This window comes from Amia ocellicauda, chromosome 10 (assembly GCF_036373705.1).
Source record: "Amia ocellicauda isolate fAmiCal2 chromosome 10, fAmiCal2.hap1, whole genome shotgun sequence".
Taxonomy (NCBI): Eukaryota; Metazoa; Chordata; class Actinopteri; order Amiiformes; family Amiidae; genus Amia; species Amia ocellicauda.
The window spans coordinates 10,851,615-10,872,972 of record NC_089859.1 but is presented as its reverse complement, the minus strand read 5'-3'; the positions used below and the strand labels follow the sequence as shown (position 1 = coordinate 10,872,972).

General features: G+C 37.3%; 1 long non-coding RNA gene across 1 annotated transcript; it reads right to left on the bottom strand.

Moving 5' to 3' along the window:
• Positions 1-8,044: 8,044 nt before the first annotated feature.
• LOC136759605 (uncharacterized) lies at positions 8,045-20,102 on the bottom strand. The gene is made up of 3 exons (XR_010820066.1): positions 19,865-20,102; positions 17,134-17,220; positions 8,045-8,188 (listed from the first exon to the last, which is right to left on the bottom strand). It is a non-coding gene; the product is annotated as an uncharacterized LOC136759605 (long non-coding RNA).
• Positions 20,103-21,358: the final 1,256 nt, after the last annotated feature.

Genomic DNA, 21,358 nt, shown 5'->3' with positions numbered 1-21,358 from the left:
ACTCCCTGAGTTTAATTAATTTGGTGAACATTTTTATTTTGGCTTTATTTTATTTTTAAGTTCAGAATGTTGAAAGACGAATAAAATGCACTCTCCGGAGCCCTTAAGATTGTTTTAAATAAAGCACATCCTCCATCATAACATTTATCAAAACAAAGAATCCTTTCTAATCCAGCCAGAGGCTATCACAGCTCTAACCAGTACAGTCAAATTAAATTTGTGCAGGAGCTATTTTAATGCTAATGTCAGATGCTTGTCTCCTAATGCGTTTTGATTAGTATGAAGTCCTCTCGTTTTTAATGAGCTGGCAATGTTGTAACACTGAACGATCTTATATCTTATCTCGCTGAAGGAGAAACAATGACACTCTGTTAGTAAAGTTTCTTCTTTCATCACGTTGGATTGATTTCGACTGGATCAGGCTCCACATAGGCTTATTAACTTTACTGTACAAATCGATAGAAATGTCATTGTACCTTTTTTGAGTCAACAACTGTACAATTAATGTTGTAACATGTAGATGCCTGTAATGGAGTTTTGCGGAAACACATTTTTAAAATCTGCTTATCAATAGAACATGGTGGTTTTATTTTCTGTCTTAAAGCCTTGTCGCTTACTAATTGAACATCTAAATCTCAAATGCAACAGTACAATAATACTAGTAGCGAAGAGACATAGAAAAGTAATTTTTGTTTAGAATCAGGAAGGGTAGTTTGCACACTAGTGTGATTTGCTAAACTATATATGACCTAACAACACAAGCAGAAACTGTCCCACATCATTATTGAATGTTCTTGAAGCATTTTAGCCACATTTTTGAATGCATTTAATCATGTAAAATACTGCTTTACTTGTCTTGTCTGTGACTCAAAACCAAAATCAAATGCAAAACACCTTTGAAGTTTCACTACTGATATTTTGAAATCTGAGCTTTCGGAGCCTGCCAAGAGTTTTCATGGGGGTGCAACCGAAAACTTTCAGAATGCAGTTCTGTGGTGAGTCAAATCGCAGCTGCATTTGCAAACAACAAAAGGGCTGGTCTAACGGATACCTCTGCTCGCACTACGCTTTGTAGAAACCATTAAAACAATACACTATGTGTGAGCCTGGCATAGTTTCCCTGTCATGTGTAACAGCGCAAGGATTAACCTCTCATGAAAAGGCCCCAGTGACACGAAAAGGAATGGATGATGTTGTTGTTTTTTGTGCGTGGGGGGATTCTTGCATCGAATTCCAACTTGTGTTCCCCCACACATATGGATGTTGAAAAGTCTATAAATAAACAAGTATAGTTTATATCACAATACACATGCTGATTGTCTTTGTGAGTAGGACCACCATCTTTGTTCTTGTTAAAACATTTGATATTCATATCTTTAGTCCTTTGCTGATTGCGCCGGTGCTATGAGTACAGAGCACAGAATCCATTTGAGATGTATGGATGTAGAGAGTAGCTCAAAGCTGTTTCACTGGTGAAACCCAGGTCAGTGGCAAACGCACAATAAACATGAGGAGCTTCTGTTGAGTTTTATTATTCTGCTTGATTGATGATCTCATTTTGGTCCAATTACGACCTGAAATGTTGGACTGACACGCAAAGCTGCAGCACGTGGTCCTTGGCTTCCAGTCCAATAAAGAGGATTCTGGGTAATGAGATTGGAATGCACATATGTTTAGAGTTAGGTCCATAAATATTTGAACAATTGTCATCATTTTGGCTCTGTACGCCACCACAATGGATTTGAAAGGAAACAATCAAGATGTGCTTTATTTATAGACTTCCATCTTTAATTTGAGGGTATTTACATCCATATTGGATGAACGGTGTAGGAATTACACCCATTTTATATGTGGTCCCCCCAATTTTAGTATTTGTCCAAGTATTTGGACAAACTAACATAATCATGAATTAATTTGTGAGTTCCAATACTTGGTTTCAAATCCTTTGCAGTCAATGACTGCCTGAAATCTGGAACCCATAGACATCACCAGATGCTGGGTTTCTTCCCTGGTGATGCTCTCCCAGGCCTGCACTGCAGCTGTCTTTAGTTCCTGCTTGTTCTTGGGGCGTTTTGCCTTAGAAATCAAAACAAACCAATCAGAGAGATAGTGAAAATATTAGGTGTGGCCAAATCAACTATTTGGTACATTCTTAAAAAGAAAGAACACACTGGTGAGCTCAGGAACACCAAAAGGCCTGGAAGATCACGAAAAACAACTGTGGTGGATGACAGAAGAATTCTTTCCCTGGTGAAGAAAAACCCCTTCACAACAGTTGGCCAGATCAAGAACACCCTCCAGGAGGTAGGCATATCTGTGTCAAAGTCTACAATCAAGAGAAGACTTCACCAGAGTAAATACATAGGGTTTACCACAAGATGGAAACAGGAAACAGGAAGACCAGATTAGAGTTTGCCAAAAAACATCTAAAGAACCCTGTACAGTTCTGGAACAACATCCTATGGACAGATGAGACAAAGATCAACTTGAATGATGGGAAGAGAGGAGTATGGAGAAGCATGTTATGGCATGGGCATGTATGGCTGCCAAGGGAACTGGTTCCCTTGTATTTATTGATGATGTGACTGCTGACAAAAGCAGCAGGATGAATTCTGAAGTGTTTAGGGCTGTATTATCTGCTCAGATTCAGCCAAATGCTTCACAGTGCAGATGGACAAAGACCTAAAGCATACTGCGAAAGCAACCCAAGACTTTTTTAAGGCAAAGAAGTGGAATGTTAGTCAATCACCTGACCTGAATCCAATTGAGCATACATTTCACTTGCTGAAGGCAAAACAAGCAGGAACTAAAGACAACTGCAGTACAGGCCTGGCAGAGCATCACCAGGAAAAAAAACAGCATCTGGTGATGTCTATGGGTTCCAGACTTCAGGCAGTCATTGACTGCAAAGGATTTGCCACCAAGTATTGAAACTCACAATTTAATTCATGATTATGTTAGTTTGTCCAATTACTATTGATCCCCTAAAATTGGGGGGACCACCTATAAAAATGGGTGTAATTCCTACACCATTCACTCTATTTGGATGTAACTACCCTCAAATTAAAAGTGAAAGTCTACACTTAAATCACATCTTGATCGTTTCCTTTCAAATCCATTGTGCTGGCGTACAGAGCCAATATGATGACAATTGTATCACTGTCCAAATATTTATGGACCTAACTGTATATACATATATTCTTTTTGTTGTGTTTTGGTCAAAGTAATGTGCAGAGTATCAAAGTGGGGATATTGGTTATGTGAGCCTTTTGTAAAATCAATATTCGATTAAATGCATTCCTGTAATTAGAACTTTACATGCCCTATACATGAACATATTAGACAATTTACTATTGCATTTCAATGAAATTATCATTCTTTTACAAGAATTGTGGTGCATCTCATTCTTGTGTTACTAATTGTTATGAAATGTGCTAGATCTCAGAAGTAAATACCAAAGCAGCCAGAACAAGTTGTACAGTTTTACAGCTGCAAGCCAGTAGAATGAAAACTTCTCAGATGTCTGATTCAAGAGATCCCTGGCTTTGTGCCTGATTACTGGATGCCATTTAGCAAAGATGTTTGTGTGTGTGTGTGTGTGTGTGTGTGTTTTTGTTTTGTTTTGTTTTGTTTTGTTTAAATCCCTTTCCAAGCAGTCTTGATGTTACTATATCATGCAGATCTCAGCAGCTCATAGAGATTAGGTATTAGTCATGCCACGTTAGAAAACGTTTGAAAGTCTTCCATCTGATTCCTCCGACAAAGCAGCCTTTATAATCAGAGCTGGTCTGGGATGAGAGCTGCTATCTGTACCGCTAAGTAGTTCCACGTGGTACATGTTATCACACATTGGAACACGACAAGTGGTAAGTGAATCCTTCTGTGCTGCTGGTTTGATCCCAGTGTGAAGTTTATAAGGCCATAAACTTCTGTGTTGCTGGTTACAGGACTGACCTTCCATTTAGTGTGCTTTTTTCATCCTCTCTGGGATTAGATTGTTAACTCCTTTGCTTTCCAGTTGTAGTTAATAACCTTCCTTTTGTATTACTTGTTTGAAGTAACCTATGTGTCAGGGTTATTTCCAGTATCATTCAGAGTTCCTTCCTTTTATGCCCACTGTTGTAGAGACACATCCACGGATGATGTAGAACACAATGACACACAAAGAAACGCAACCTGAATAAAATGAGGTTTTTATTAATTATAAGCAAGGGCAAAAGGTGCCATGGTATTGCTTGGTATTATTAACTATTACTATAACTATTATTATTATTATTATTATTATTATTATTATTATTATTATTATTATTATTATTATTATTATAACTATACCTATAGGATTGATTACATTGAGGTTTTTAATGTAGTTCATATGAGGATTTCTAGAACTGACAGACAATTCAATAATTATTTCATACATTGCACTTATGTTATAGTAAGTGCACTTGTATAGATAACTAGCTGGCCTCTTCGTGTAACATAAGACAAACACTTTGGTTAATTATGTCTGACCTGCCCTGTCCCGCTGTGCTCTGCTAATCCCCTGTAGAGTCATCTGGATTCAGGAAGGCCGTACTTGTGCGCAACCCTTGTGAGTATGATTGAAAAAAAGCAATAGGAAGATTTTCCCCTGGCTTTACCATTCCCCATGTTTGAATATTATCAAGCCTCTATGGGCTGTTCTAAAGTAAGATGAATATTTCCTCATTGAACTTCCCTGAAGAAATTATGGAATAAAAACCTATGAGGACTTGTATCCCCACTGGTTGCATAATGTCTCTTTTTTGCTTCCACTGCCAACCTCTGCTTAACCATAGCGGTCCTACAACACCACTGACGGTGTTAAAACAGGTGTCTCCTCTGCAGAGCAGTTAATCTCAAGCTGCAATAAAGAGCTCTTTAATGTGTAGGAATTATCAGAGATATCTTTAAACAGTAAACACTGAAAGAGAGAAAAGTTGCTTGTTAATGCCAGCAGGGTGCACTCATTGATTAGAATGGAGTGGTGCAGCCTCAGACCTCAGGCTATTAGACAAACAACTGTGAGAGGAAAACAGCATTGCTCAACTCTGACAAGAAGGCATGGTGCTTAATTTTCTAGCGTTCTGTTTTGAGCTATAAATAAATAAATATATACATGTGAGCTGGAAACACAAGGCTAAATGATTAAGAGCAGTAAGTATTTTGTTGAAAACTCTTCTGCTCCCTGTATTTCTGTTTTGTTTAGATTTCTTTTTTTTTTGCCTTTATCAATCCAATGCCTCCCCAAGATATTTCCACATATTGTCCATCTTACTCTGTTCTTCTTGTGATGTGCCTGGCCCATTACCATTTTCAACTTTTCACTCCTTCAATGATGTCACATACGTTTGTTTGCTCTCGGATCCATTTATATGTTTTCTGTCTGTTTTTGTTATTCTAAGCATGTATCTTTCCATGCTTCTGTGTGTTGTTTCCATTTTTGTGTTTAGTGAGTCATAAGTGAGCACAGGTACTATGCCTTGATCAAATATGTTTATCTTTAAGCAAATGGGTTTCAACAGTGTGCAATTTATTTTTTCTAAATGTTCTCTTTTGATTTCTTCCATAAGAACTCCACCTCCATTGATTTGCTGTCCAAAGCAGACATAACTTTTGACTTCTTCAAGTATCTTATGATCCACTTCAGTTTTCTTAGTTTTAACAAAATTGTTGAACATGACTTGCATCTGAAAACTCTTGAAGCTGAAGATCTCATCAGCAAATCATTGGTTCTTCAGTTTAGCTCCATTTATCTAGATTCCTTTTTCTTCCCAATCCAAAGTCTTCAACACTTCTTATAAACGTTGCTGTGAAAAGTTTTGGATAGATTGTGTCTCTTTGCAGATCTTGATCTCGTCAGTGTCTTAGTGGAGTTGGATTACTGATGTTGCATTTTTGTAGATACATTAATTAAGGTTGATGTATGTTCCTTCAATGCTTTGATTTCTTAGAGCCCTTATTGTATACATTGAATCAAATACTTCCTGATAGTCGCTAATATTCTATATGTCTTTTTAATACTTCTTGGACAATTTGATGATCCATCATGTCATACCTACTTCTGAATCCTGCTTGTTCTCTTGTTTGGGTGAAGTCCAGCGTGTCTTGACGGGTGTCTTGAGTGTCAATGTGTTAGTACCTTTGGAAATACTCATTAGACCTATTGAGTATGTACAACCACAAGTTTCCTTTATTTATGTATGCCTAGTATTCAAGTATGTTATGTAAACTTGGCATTTATATAATCCCTTAAACTCTGTGTGTGTGCGTGCATTATAACTATATTTATTGAAAGGGAGAGAAATTAACTACATCCAAACGTACACAATCCAACATCATCAGATTTTGTTAAGTATTCTTCTAGGGTTCCAGTGAAAAGCTGAAGGGAAGATTGCTGAACTGCTCAGAACTTTATCCAAGGAAGCAGAAACCGCAGTTGTAATCAGAGACTGTGGGTAATCTTACCCAGTGTCGTCTTCTTTCTTTATAATTGAAGTAATTTATGCATCACTTAACTTTATTAAACATCAAACAGTCCACAGAGTTCCCATGTGCAAGAAACTGAACCAAATTTCAGTTTATTTATTTGTTTGTTCAAAAAGAGTTTTACCAGCACAGCGTTTACCGATGAATCACTCTGTACGCATATGTGTCCCTCAGGCATACCCAAAAAGCAAGCTGGAGGGAGAGAGAGAATGAGAGAGAGAGAGAGAGAGTGTGAGTTAAAACTGGCTTCACTTTGGATAACAAGGTTTATGTGAACAGACACAGAAAAATCCTAAGGGGAATACAATCTGTAGACAAAAGAGCAATTATTTATAGCAACTAGCAATAAGTGGTTAGACAGAGTACAAGTACATTATATATATTCTATAGGATTGACATTTGTGATGTTCTACACGTCATCAGTCTGAAGAAGCGGAGAGATTAATTGTGGACTTCAGGTAGAATGGTGGCTCAACATAAAGTCCAGATGGTACCTTACAGCTGTCAGTCGTTTGTTATCCCTCATGTACACAAAAAGGTCATGTAGTCACTTATGTCTTTGAAGCTGGGAAAGTTTGTAACGCAGCATGGTGGCTCAATATTTTATTGAAAAAAATGCCCTGAAGCCTGGCTCTGGGTGTTGAATATGTAAGTAAAGCCTGATTTCCAGAAGTAAACATTCACAGGGGCATGCAAATAAATCAATTTCGGAGGGAATCAGAAAACACCAACCATGTGTTTATAGTTTATAAGGAAAAGAGAAGGAAATATATATATATTTGTTTCCTTAAAATGCGGCTGAGGATGTAGTCATACTCAGAACTCAGTTTAAAAGGTGTACAGATCTGCGCTCCCTTCTGTAAAATTAGGAGATCATTTGAAATCTTAGTTGTTACACAGTGGGGAGGTAGCTTTCTGTGGGCCTCATGTTCGTGTCTGGTCTCTGCTGCTGTTACACAAATATAGGCGTCACAGATTTAATTTATTGGCTTTTAGATTTTGCAAGTGCAAGAGCATTTTTCTTCCGCCCTATCAAAGGGAATCCCTTAATAACCGTCTGTGAAGCAGCAAAGCCACTCATCGGAGCTCTTTCATCATGGAAGGAGACTAACTGGGGTTGTAGAGGTGGGGGTCTCTGTCATCCAAACTGGCACACCTGGAAAACAATACAAATATATTGTATACATGTATATATACAACCCAACAAATTCTGATGAATATGGGATAAGATCAATAAGGTGCAATGCATTTGAGAAGTGGATGCAATAAAATTCTTGCAGAGTATGGTAAACGTACAAGTGCAATATCTCTTCTTGTATGATGCTTTACTGTCTAGGTATTAGGCTTGTGTGTGTGTGTGTGTCTCTTCCTTTTCCCAGTGTGGCTGGACATTGCTATTCTACCATGCGCATAATATTATTTCTTCCATGCTAAGGGTTACAGGGGTCTCCAGACAAGCAGACACACTGCACTGGAGGGTGGGGGATAAGACAGCACTGTGAGAGACAAGGTGTGTGTGGCTTCACCCGCTCTCTCGCTCGCCCTCGCCTTGATCGGGACGCCTCCCCAGAGAGCCTGTGGTTGATGTTTCCTTCAGTGACTGTACTGTGTGCGTCCCCAGTGCTCGTCTGTTTCTTTTCTCTCTCGGTGTTGCCTTTCAGATGTGTCTTTCTCAACAGGGCTGTGGGGCCAATGGGACGGCTTTAGAGAGGGCTTGAGAATTTGGATTTTGTTAGCTAAATAAGAAATGAATACTTTAAAAATACACAATTACATCTATGATCTGGGATTGTATTAACAAACAAAACAAAAAAACATATTTTCTCCTTTCTACTTTGTTGTATTTATTTATATTTATTTATTGAGGCTTCTAGGAAAATTAAAGGTTTTGACAACCAACATAAGTTTGGGTAAACATAGCATGGTAGCATGGTAGGTTGAAGAGCGATTTTGAGATGTGCTTCAAATTGTAAAGGTATCAATTTCAGACACTTAGTATATAAAAATCAAGCCATCAAACTACTTAAGAATTCTTCCATGCAAACCCCCACTGAACTGAGAAATATTAACCAGGTGTGCAATGACGAATCGAAAACGACTCTCCAGATGTAACTCGACATGAAACTCCAGAACATTACTTATAGCTCATCTTTCTACAGATGGGATTTATTTTTGCAATTGTGAGAGTTTCAGTCGAGAGCCGTTTTCTTTGTCTTCATTAGAATTGCAAAAGGAGTGTTTCAACACGGCATGTTATCAGGAGGTATATCTTATCTACCTTATAATTAAAAAAAAAAAAAATACATATCTTGCTTTGTGCCTGTGAGAACTCGTACAATACTGATTGCTATGTTATCTATGGCAACTTATGACAGAGATGGAAAAAATAAAAAACTGTTCTCTTCAACAGTGTACTATGAACATAGATTGAATTTTCTAATGAGCTATAAATCTACTAACATGATAACACAGCATGTCACAAATCTGGTAGTGTAACAGTTTCAATTTTTCAATTACAATAGTACTGAAAATAATTCATGGAGTACTGACCTAAAATCCATGAAACAACACAAAGGATGAACTTAAAAGGTGAATGAGGAAGAGAGTATAGAGGCCAACTTATCTTGGTAGAGTAGGAACTGAGCTGTATTCTGGATATCTATCGAAAGGATTACATTAATCATTAAGGACGGACCTGTGGAAGCCCCTCTTAAAAGCTGTCTTTAGTGTGTCCGTCTTTACAATACTTTCGGTAACATAATGTGTGTGTCAAATTTAAATTTGAATGGAGACTGAATGAAGATGTGTTATAAATTGATTTTACAGGAACAGTTTGTCTGAATTTGAACAATATCACCAAATCAGAGTGTACTGCAAAACCCCAGGCTAGAGGAGTAGCTGTTTCACAGAAAGCTTTATTTTTCCTATTAGTTCCTCCTCAGATTAGACTGTGACTTTATTTAATGAGGTGCCACTCTACGGCTTTTGAGACGGGTGCTTCCCTGGGTGCTCAGCAGTATGTACACACCATATAAATTATAAAATGTTTTTTTTTTTTTTTTTTTTTTTACAGTCTCTGACTAATACTGCCTTCCCACAGAAAACACTATCATTACCAATTCCCCTAGATCCCAGCAGCAGGATTGATTCTCTTTTTCAAAGACCTTCGTCTTTCTGGTCATTATTTCTGCTGGAAAACTTTCTCAGCTGTGCACACAGAACAGATGATACTCAAAATGTAACACTACCAAAAACAAAACGCAAAATTCAAAACTGACAAGCTGTTAGTTATAATAAATGTAGGCATTCACTTTTGTTTTTAATTAGGATTCTGCATAAGCACACACAAACCTAGGTGGACATATATATATATATATATATATATATATATATATATATATATATATATATACACTCACCTAAAGGATTATTAGGAACACCTGTTCAATTTCTCATTAATGCAATTATCTAACCAACCAATCACATGGCAGTTGCTTCAATGCATTTAGGGGTGTGGTCCTGGTCAAGACAATCTCCTGAACTCCAAACTGAATGTCTGAATGGGAAAGAAAGGTGATTTAAGCAATTTTGAGCGTGGCATGGTTGTTGGTGCCAGACGGGCCGGTCTGAGTATTTCACAATCTGCTCAGTTACTGGGATTTTCACGCACAACCATTTCTAGGGTTTACAAAGAATGGTGTGAAAAGGGAAAAACATCCAGTATGCGGCAGTCCTGTGGGCGAAAATGCCTTGTTGCTGCTAGAGGTCAGAGGAGAATGGGCCGACTGATTCAAGCTGATAGAAGAGCAACTTTGACTGAAATAACCACTCGTTACAACCGAGGTATGCAGCAAAGCATTTGTGAAGCCACAACACGTACAACCTTGAGGCGGATGGGCTACAACAGCAGAAGACCCCACTGGGTACCACTCATCTCCACTACAAATAGGAAAAAGAGGCTACAATTTGCACAAGCTCACCACAATTGGACAGTTGAAGACTGGAAAAATGTTGCCTGGTCTGATGAGTCTTGACTTCTGTTGAGACATTCAGATGGTAGAGTCAGAATTTGGCGTAAACAGAATGAGAACATGGATCCATCATGCCTTGTTACCACTGTGCAGGCTGGTGGTGGTGGTGTAATGGTGTGGGGGATGTTTTCTTGGCACACTTTAGGCCCCTTAGTGCCAATTGGGCATCGTTTAAATGCCACGGCCTACCTGAGCATTGTTTCTGACCATGTCCATCCCTTTATGACCACCATGTACCCATCCTCTGATGGCTACTTCCAGTAGGATAATGCACCATGTCACAAAGGTCGAATAATTTCAATTTGATTTCTTGAACATGACAATGAGTTCACTGTACTAAACTGGCCCCCACAGTCACCAGATCTCAACCCAATAGAGCATCTTTGGGATGTGGTGGAACGGGAGCTTTGTGCCCTGGATGTGCATCCCACAAATCTCCATCAACTGCAAGATGCTATCCTATCAATATGGGCCAACATTTCTAAAGAATGCTTTCAGCACCTTGTTGAATCAATGCCACGTAGAATTAAGGCAGTTCTGAAGGCGAAAGGGGGTCAAACACAGTATTAGTATGGTGTTCCTAATAATCCTTTAGGTGAGTGTATAATATATATATATATATATATATATATACATATAGAAGCACATGTACATATGTATATGTTTGTGCATTTACATATACTGTGCCTTGCGAAAGTATTCTCCCCCCTTGGCGTTATTCCTATTTTGTTGCATTACAACCTGTAATTTAAATAGATTTTTATTTGGATTTCATGTAATGGACATACACAAAATAGTCCAAATTGGTGAAGTGACATGAAAAAAATAACTTGTTTTAAAAAATTCTAAAAAATAAAAAATGGAAAAGTGGTGTGTACATATGTATTCACCCCCTTTGCTATGAAGCCCCTAAATAAGACCTGGTGCAACCAATTACCTTCAGAAGTCATGTAATTAGTTAAATAAAGTTCACCTGTGTGCAATCTAAGTGTCACATGATCTGTCACATGATCTCAGTATGTATACACCTGTTCTGAAAGGCCCCAGAGTCTGCAACACCACTGAGCACGGGGCACCACCAAGCAAGCGGCACCATGAAGACCAAGGAACTCTCCATATCCATAACTTTGAACATCCCAGGGAGCACCATTAAATCCATTATTAAAAAATGGAAAGATATGGCACCACAACAAACCTGCCAAGAGAGGGCCGCCCACCAAAACTCACAGACCAGGCAAGGAGGCCATTACTCAGAGAGGCAACAAAGAGACCAAAGATAACTCTGAAGGAGCTGCAAAGCTGCACAGCGTAGATTTGAGTATATGTCCATAGTACCGCTTTAAGCCGTACACTCCACAGAGCTGGGCTTTACGGAAGAGTGGCCAGAAAAAAGCCATTGCTTAAAGAAAAAATAAGCAAACGTGTGCTTTTCACCAAAGGCATGTGGGAGACTCCCAAAACATATGGAAGAAGGTACTCTGGTTAGATGAGACTAAAATTTAGCTGTTTGGCCATCAAGGAAAACGCTACGTCTGGCGTAATCCCAACACCTCTCATGACCCCGAGAACACCATCCACAGTGAAGCATGGTGGTGGCAGCATCATGCTGTGGGGATGTTTTTGATCGGAAACTGGTCAGAATTGAAGGAATGATGGATGGAGCTAAAAAAAGGTAAATTCTTGAGGGAAACCTGATTCAGTCTTCCAGAGACTTGAGACTGGGATGGAGGTTCACCTTCCAGCAGGACAATGACCCTAAGCAAACTGCTAAGGCAACACTCGAGTGGTTAAGGGGAAACATCTAAATGTCTTGGAATGGCCTAGTCAAAGTCCAGACCTCAATCCAATTGAGAATCTGCGGTATGACTTAAAGATTGCTGTACACCAGTGGAACCCATCCAACTTGAAGGAGCTGGAGCAGTTTTGCCTTGAAGAATGAGCAAAAATCCCAGTGGCTAGATGTGCCAAGCTTATAGAGACATACCCCAAGAGACCTGCAACTGTAATTGCTGCAAAAGGTGGCTCTACAAAGTATTGACTTTGGGGGGGTGAATAGTTATGCACGCTCAAGTTTTCTGTTTATTTTGTCTTATTTCTTGTTTGTATCGCAATAAAAAATATTTTGCATCTTCAAAGTGGTAGGAATGTTCTGTAAATCAACTGATACAAACCCCCCAAAAATCTATTTTAATTCCAAGTTGCAAGGCAACAAAATAGTAAAAATGCCAAGGGGGGTGAAAACTTTCAGAAGGCACTTTTATAACAATAATATGAATATCCTTATTGTGTGTACTTTAAATACTCTGTTTCTATCAGGCTTTTAATGAAACGTTATTGCAAAATAAGTATCGGAACAAATTGAAAAAGTTAAACTACAAGTAAGATATAAATATTGAATATTGCCATGGGCACTTCTGTGTTGTGCACTTCTGTTTTTCACACACTGCAAAGGTTTCGGTTGACTGCTTTGCACTGAGCAGCTTTCTAGGGAAAACATTTTTGAAGTCTGCCATTAATACAAAAGGGACAAATATTTAATATTTATTTTATCTTGTGTAATACGTAAGTTGCAATGCTTAATTAAAATATATTTTCAGTATGCCCTACAGATAAATAATATGCTATTAGTGATTCACAGTGCCTTACTAAAACTGCACAGAAACCACATGTTAAGTGTTTTTGGACTCCAGGTAATATGGCACGAAGCTGAATCTACTCTTTACCAGAATGTGCCATCAGTCAGCCCATTGAACCCTGAAATGTGAAAGGAATTTGACACCTTCCTTCTGTAATTATATATAGAACAAATCAGCACAGATGGAGATATTAGAGAAGAAATCAAAAGAGTTAAAATGTGATTGCATTTGGGAGAAACAGCATGCTGTTTAAAGGTAATTACCCATTTGCCCGAAGAGAAAATGATCAATGCTTACCTACCAGTGCTCACTTTCACAGGTTGTGAAACCTGGTCCCTAAATGCAAAAATACAGAAACTGCGGACAACACAAAGAAGCATGGCAAGATATATGCTTGGAATAACAAATGGATCTGAGAACAAACAAAATATGTAACATCATTAAAAGAGTGAAAATGTTAAAATGGCAATGGGTCAGACACATTGCAAGAGGAACAGATCAAAGATGGACAAAGGAAGCTATCAAAATGATCCCAAGAGATTGAAAAAGACCTAGGAGACAACCACATAAAATATAGCTCGACGTTGAAGTGGAAATATCTTGGGAAGGCCCTCATCCAGCAGTGGATCAATATAGGATGATGATGATGATGATTTTATATATATATATATATATATATATATATATATAAAATCATGTAAGTAACTTACCCAAGAGCAAAGGGTAATTGGCTTAGTTATTATTATTTCTCTCCTCAGCTAATGGTGTGAAGTTCATCATCAGATAAGAAAGATGTGCACATAACCCTGACAGGAGCGCCATCATCTCACTTTAGAAATATATTGTATATTAAATTATATCTTGGATATAAATTATATTTATTGGAAAACTAGAAAGTATACCTAACAATTCATACATTCTAAGACAATTTTTTTGAGATTTCTGTCCCCTTCTAACACAAATGATCCTCTTGTTTTTGTGTGAGAAAAACAATCATACATTAATGTTTATAAGCGTTTCATACAATTATTTTGGAACACATATTTAGATTGATTAAGACCACCCTACTAGTCTACAAATGCCTTTTTAGCAGTTCAGCTTTCTGAATCAATAGGCAAAAGATTTTCTCTGATGATGGAAAGGCAAAGAGTGAGAAGGAGTCAAACTAAAGGTTAGATAGACAGACAGATAAATAACAACAGAGTTTCTGTATTCTTTGTTTTGTTTTTGTTTTTTTAATTAATGCCAATCCACTGTTCAGCTGTACACCAGCTCACTAATTTATGAAGAAGACCTTTATAACTCAACTAGGTCTGTGACATTTGTGCATCATAAAGCATTTCTCACTTATTTATGTAACCAGACATCTACTAGTGTATGTAAGACACCACCTGAGAGTTAGTGCTGGGATCTTTAGGGACGTTTGGCTTCCCAAGGGGGAACAATGGAGGATTACTAGGAAGGCATGAAGAAGGGGACTAATTAACATCTGTCACTCAGCAGGTATAAATGCTAAACAGTAGACAATACGGTAGTGCCCTGCTGCCAAAACCATGGCCAATTAACAATAAGCACTCTGCTAGTCCTGCAAGAGCCCTCATTATTGTCTATGCAAAACACACATCCATCTTTTCATACATAGATATTATTCAAGTCCAGTATAATAGTGTAATTTGTGTTCACTGAGCACACATGTATACTGCAAATACATTGTATCAGTCTACTTTTGCATAAAATAAACTGAGTAATTGATTTCTAAACAATGATATTGTCTGTTTGGGTAAACAAGGATAGATTATCATGAAACAGTGACAACAGTAAACATGTATGCTAATTTAAGACTTGCTAATGTATTTATATTACATTAGCATACAATGCTTGGGTCAAAGACGTTTATCTGGAATTATTTTTTTGCCATACTTTTTGTGTGAATGGAGAATAATACAGACAAATATGGATGGAAGGGCTGTACAGCCTTCTATAACTTGTAAGAACACATAAATACATAATATGTATTTAAACATTATTATTCATATTGACTATATAAATATCTGTATTTACATACATAGCACAGGCTGTGCTTAATGCATAAAATATACTGGATATTTGAATAAGTCAAAATGTAATTGTAGATCAATTAACTACAGATTTTGATACTGACACTCTGACCCCTGACCTAAACTGGAGTTTAAATGTTATAAGCTGAGCTTGACAGTGAAGACATAAATACTCTATCACACATTAAAGCATAAAATGGTATACTGTAATTTAAGAGTAATATTTGTGATTCTTGCTCCTCTGCAAATAACAGAAGGTCACAAATATATTTTAATTGTTCTTGACAACAGCAGTCAGATTAAACAAGATTAAAATCATAATAAATCAGACATATTTATGCACCCATTGATATCAACAATACATTTAGGATCTTATTTGTTTCTCAGTGACATAAAATGTATAGATGTCACCTTTTGCAGATACTACCATTAGCAGCAGATCTTTCTGACTTTGCAAATGTAAGTGCTTTAAAAAAAAAAAAAAAACTTTTAATTTATTGTTTATTGTTCTGTAAGGGTACATTTTTGCATCCACCCATAGGGGTCACAGGGAATATATGTAATTTGGACAACACTTTTATCTTTTGAGATGTGTTACAGAACATTTACAAACTTCATGATTTTGTTTGAATATGCTGTAAATCTTATTGGCAGTTATTTCCATCCTGTAGTTAAGTTATACGTACCAAAAGAGGTTAATGTCAGAGGTTTGAAGGGAAATGACTTTCGCCACAGTGCTGTACTCTTCTGCAAGTCAGTTAAACTGATCAAAAGCTTGTCCATACCCTTCAGCTATTCCTTTGATCCTCAGTCAATTGCAGGGTGTCTGCAGTGCTGGACTTAAGAGACCGAGATTGCTCACATTTATTTTGGAAGGGAACATTCCTTAAAGTGACACTCCCTCACAAAAAAGCCATCGAGTGTACTGCAGTTAGCCAAGGGTTCCTCGTGGTCCTCATTCAAATCACATACATTAGTTCTGAATGATGAAATAATTGCATAAAGTTTAGCCACAACTGCCTGGGATAATTAACTCTGAAATTACAGTAGTTTAATTAGGAAGCAATCCCCTTTAGCACATATCAGCATATCTTATAATGACTCTTTTATTAATTTCAATGAGATTAAAAAGGGGCAAGAAAGAGGAATGTGATTTAAGACTTTATGATTAAGTCTTTCTGTTGAAGCATTTGAGAATCCTGTTTTTACAGCTTGTGAAAAATTATTTTGAAATTGTGCCTGCAGCAATTTCCATGACTGATGTCAATAAGCGCAGGAAATACTGTACTTGAGTATTTAAATGCCTAGAGAGAAGAAAAATATTCTTGGCCGGTTGTATAATAAGAAATTTCAATAGGTGTATGGAGAATTACATGTTATTATTATTAGTTTATTATTTATTTATTTATTTATTTATTTATTATCAAACACCATGGTGGTACTTTATTATTTTTTATTATGATGTATAGTCTGTGTTAGTTTGTTTTGCATGTTTCTCACCTAACAACACTTTTGCATTACTTCTAAATGCTATATTTTTTCCCTTATTTATTTTAAAAAACATCTTCAGGCAGTCATTAATCTAATCAGCATTTTAATTTATTTTTGAAAGAGCTCCTGTTATAATTGTCCAGTGTAATTATATGATGTTGGTTCTGCTTAGACGCTATCTAATCCACACACACACACACACACACACACACACACACACACAAACTCATGACTTAGTATGTATTTTATCAGTAAGTACTGCATGCATAGACAGCAGTCCCACCCTTCATTTGACAACTCCCCAACACACACTTCTCAACTTTAGGATCCACCCAAAAATCCACACTGGTGCATGTGTATTGGTTTTATATCATAATACATCAGCAATAGACATTGTGTGATACAAATTACCTTCTCCTCTTCATGTCCTGGCAATTAGTTGCGATACGTTTTGGTGTTGTTGTTGCTGGAATACTTCACAGAATAGAAAATATCGATCTAAGCAGGAAAAAAATAAACATTTACAACTTGTGCTGAGCAAATATTGTATAATGAGATACCAGCTGAAAAAAAATCAGCTAGACAGGACATCTCTTACTTACTATAAATCTTTAATCTAGTCCTTTCCCCCTAATTAATACATTGGAATTCAAGCACTATACAAGTCAATACCGTGTCTGTTTAATGTGACTTTATCTACTTTATCTTTCCCCGCAACCCATCAATTTTCTTTTAAAAGAATAATGGCATAGATTGTAGGCTGTTTTTCTACATCTGAGAAGTGACTGACCTGTTAAAAATAAAATATTAGTACTGTAAAAGACTAAGAAAGATACCTCTTCGTTTTTATCAGTTTTATGAAGTGAAATTTCAAACTTAAAATACAGTGCAAATGAAAAATGTTACCCTGTGAAATTAAAACTTTAAACACACCTGCAATGATGCATTTATATAGTAACACAAGAAGATGGATAAGTGTGATTAATTTCAATTCCTGGAAGAGATGAGTCCCTGTCGTACGATGGAATATTAATGTTTTCTGGAAAACAAATTCCATTGACTGCACGACAATGTGGATGTGTGACTTCCTGGTGCCGTACGATAAGAGGAGTAAGCTAGGAATAGAAGTGACAGGGAAGAGTAACTGGTGTTATATTCTGAGGGATACAAAGCGTGATACTGAATAGTTTCACACAGACACACAAGAAATGGTCTGGAATGGTAATACACTTACATATACTTCAAGCATTAACATTTTATTATTTATTTTGGGTTAAATTGTTTTGCTCTGCAGTGCAAGTCAAGCAGAACGTGATAATTCCTCGGGACATGTTAAGTCGTTATTAATCTGACACTGAAAGGTATTTAGGGCAAATTTTCATCTTATTCTATCATTTGAAGAACCTCTATGCACCAACCACTGTTTTCCGTCTTAGATTTCCCGAGCAAACATTTTATAGGTCAACAACGCAAATTTCCTGTAGCAGGCTGGGAGGCACAAAGAATCTGATGCAAAACACTGCTGGCATATGACCCAGTTGAAATTAAAAAACAAGACAAAGGAAGGTGATAACCGATAAGAGGACCTCAGATTCAAATGTTGTGGAAACTGTGGCTTCAGTGGACTCCTCTGCTCTGAGCTGTGCATTCAGACACCCATGAGTGACCAAATTGAATCCTCAAAAAATGTATGACCCAGCACTCATTACCTGCTAGATAACTGATTGTGACGGTACTTTGAAGAATCTTACAGCAATTATCGAGCAGTAATGGATGACACTGAAGAGTACGCTAGTGTTAGTAGGCTGAATGAGGGGAAGAGATCTAGCAGTCTAATTGCTCTCCTTTGTACATGGAAAATACGAGCAGCTGACATTTTATTTAGGATGTATATAGAAATTAAATTTGCATTTTTGAGGTGCCTACTGCCAGGTCATTGTTAGGGCATGAGTTGCAGTACACTAACTTTAAATATATGACATTCCTATGTTAGGCAATTTAAATGAATTAAACTCTACAGGTTTAAAAATAGCACTTCTTGACCTACTTTTACAGATTCTAGCACCTAATTTCCTTTTTCCAGGCATTACTGTAATAAATGTTTACTCTGGCTTTTCGACACTTGTTTACCTTTCTCAGACCCTTTGGGACCTTTTGTGAGGTCAGGCCCTGTCAAAATAGAAATTACTCCTCCGTATCCAGTTTTGTTTCGAATTGCACGAAGTGTGATATACAGTTACACACTCAGCATCTTGTGCATGAGAAAAACAAACCCACAGAAATTCGTAAAGAACAGCAGTATGCTCCTCCTGCACTTTGCAAGTCTTTGGGGTGATGCAGCTCTGACCCCTTGAATGCATTTCAGCAAACACAGTCTGAATACAGTCTTGCTGGTGAGAAACAGGAAATAATGAATACGCAAACACTCAAAAGAACAGCCACAAAGGATATACAGTGCAGCAGTGCAGGCAGTCTGTGCATCAAGGCTGGTGCTGTGAGTGTTTTTACATTGAGGTATTATTAATTATTATTAATTATGATAATTCTGAGGCAGACACCAACATCCTTCTTTTTCTTTTCTTTTTCACCTTTACCCTTTTTTTATTGTCCCAAGTGTACATTTCATTACAGGAAATACCCTAGAAAGATATGCATGAGCTGCATTAAAAAACAATACAGTGGTACAGATCCAACAGTGTGGTGTACCAGTACACTTTAGTAGAAGAGTTCATGAAACATACGAATGACATGCATTTAACATTACGCTTACTATGCGGAATGATATATTATGCTGTTTGGCTGTGCAAATGGACTTGATTTCTTATGCCAGGATCTTCGGAGTAGATATGGTGTATATAACACATCACTATTGATGTGATCAGCTCTTTTTGTGTGGGATATTTACCCTGAGAATCTGCCGATACTCCCATGACCCATTGCAGTTTATTATTGAATCCCTGTTTACAAAAGCACATGGTCCATTTGTTTGTATTGCAAAGCTTAAATAGAAAGATGTACCAGGACATGATACTAAATGGAAACGAAATACATTTTTGGAATGAAGACAACCTAAAGATACTTGAAAATAAAAAAAATGCTTCATTTACTGTATTAGCTGTGGATTTATAGCACCCCCCCTCACCTTAATCTGCCTCCCATTGAGAATTGCCGGCTGCTCTGTGTTTTCATGTATCCAGTCTCTTGTCATCGCACTCGGGCAGGGGTCTGCATCCTGTAGCTCTCTAACCATGGGAGGCTCTTCTACAATGATAACTTCACTCCTTTAGCTCCTCTCTCTCTCTCTGCAAGGCTGTGCTTTATGATCATCCCTAATTCCATTCATCTGAACAGCGTCTAATTACCTGAATTCCACTCCTCCATTTTTCTTTTTTTTGAGGGGTTTGTTTGTTTTCGAACCGGGTCATTTTTACTCTCCACTGACACTTAATGTTCTGATGGGCCATTTTCATTCTTTCTTTCCCCCTTCTTCTTCATTTAAGTGCTGTTTTCACAACATATTATGCCAGAGCTTTTAATTGGTTAATTAATTATTTGCATGCTTTCCTTATCTGAACCCATTTTGCACGCTGTGCCAAAGTAGCTCAATGAGATTTGCAGATGAATTAAGAATTAAACAGACAAATGTGTTGTTTCTTGGTTTCAAAAGGCAGCATTAACGATGTGTCAGGCCCATTGTGCTACTGAAAGCCTCAAGCACAGTCGTAGTCAGGTAGATAGAGTTAGAAAGGTACTTAACCTCTCATAAAGACAGCTGTCTAACCTAACCACAGCTTATGTCACACAGGGGCAATGCTGTTTGTAATTCTTGGGATGAATGAAAGAAATTACCTTAGACTATCTACAGCACTATTAGTGAAAGAAGAACGAGTTATACATTATTGCACTCTTATAATTCTATCTCTGGACATACTAGAGTCTATTTATGATTATTTTTGGACAGAACGAGGCTGTAGGTTATGTAAGGACAACCTCTGCTTCTCCCTTTGCCCATTTCAGTAGAATTTATTGTTGTTGCTCAAGAGCAGTTTGAGATTGAGAAAGAACAGAGGTTGTGGCAGCGGCTTTTGAACACATGATCCCCTGAACCCGCTTGGCCACCCGCAGAGAAATTCATCGTCAGAACTGAGTTCCAAAATCACAAAAACATCAGCAAGGGAATTTCTGCTCTTAAATGTATCTGATTTGAACTCCAAGAAATTCCTGTCTTGGTTAAGATTAATGCCACCTTTAAAATTAAATGCTGCAAATTATAGAAAGAAAAGGTTACAAATATATACTGCAAATATGATATACTATCATGGATAACCTGATAATTAATTGTGTTTTAATGTATAAGTAGTAACCTAGCAATACAGTTAAACATGACTGGGTTCAAGTTTAGTTACTGTTTTATTTTTATTTTATCTAGACCTAAGTATGATGAAATCCTCTGGTTTTATTAAGATGTTTTGCATTTGAGGCCTAATGATTTACTAAAATAATGCAATTTTACCCTGAGATGCTATTATATCTATCCTTTTTTAAACTCTCACGTTGTGTGCTGAATGTGAATTGTGTTAAAAACACACTTTCAACTGATGTTGTTAATTGTTTTGCTTCTTATTCATCAATGTGA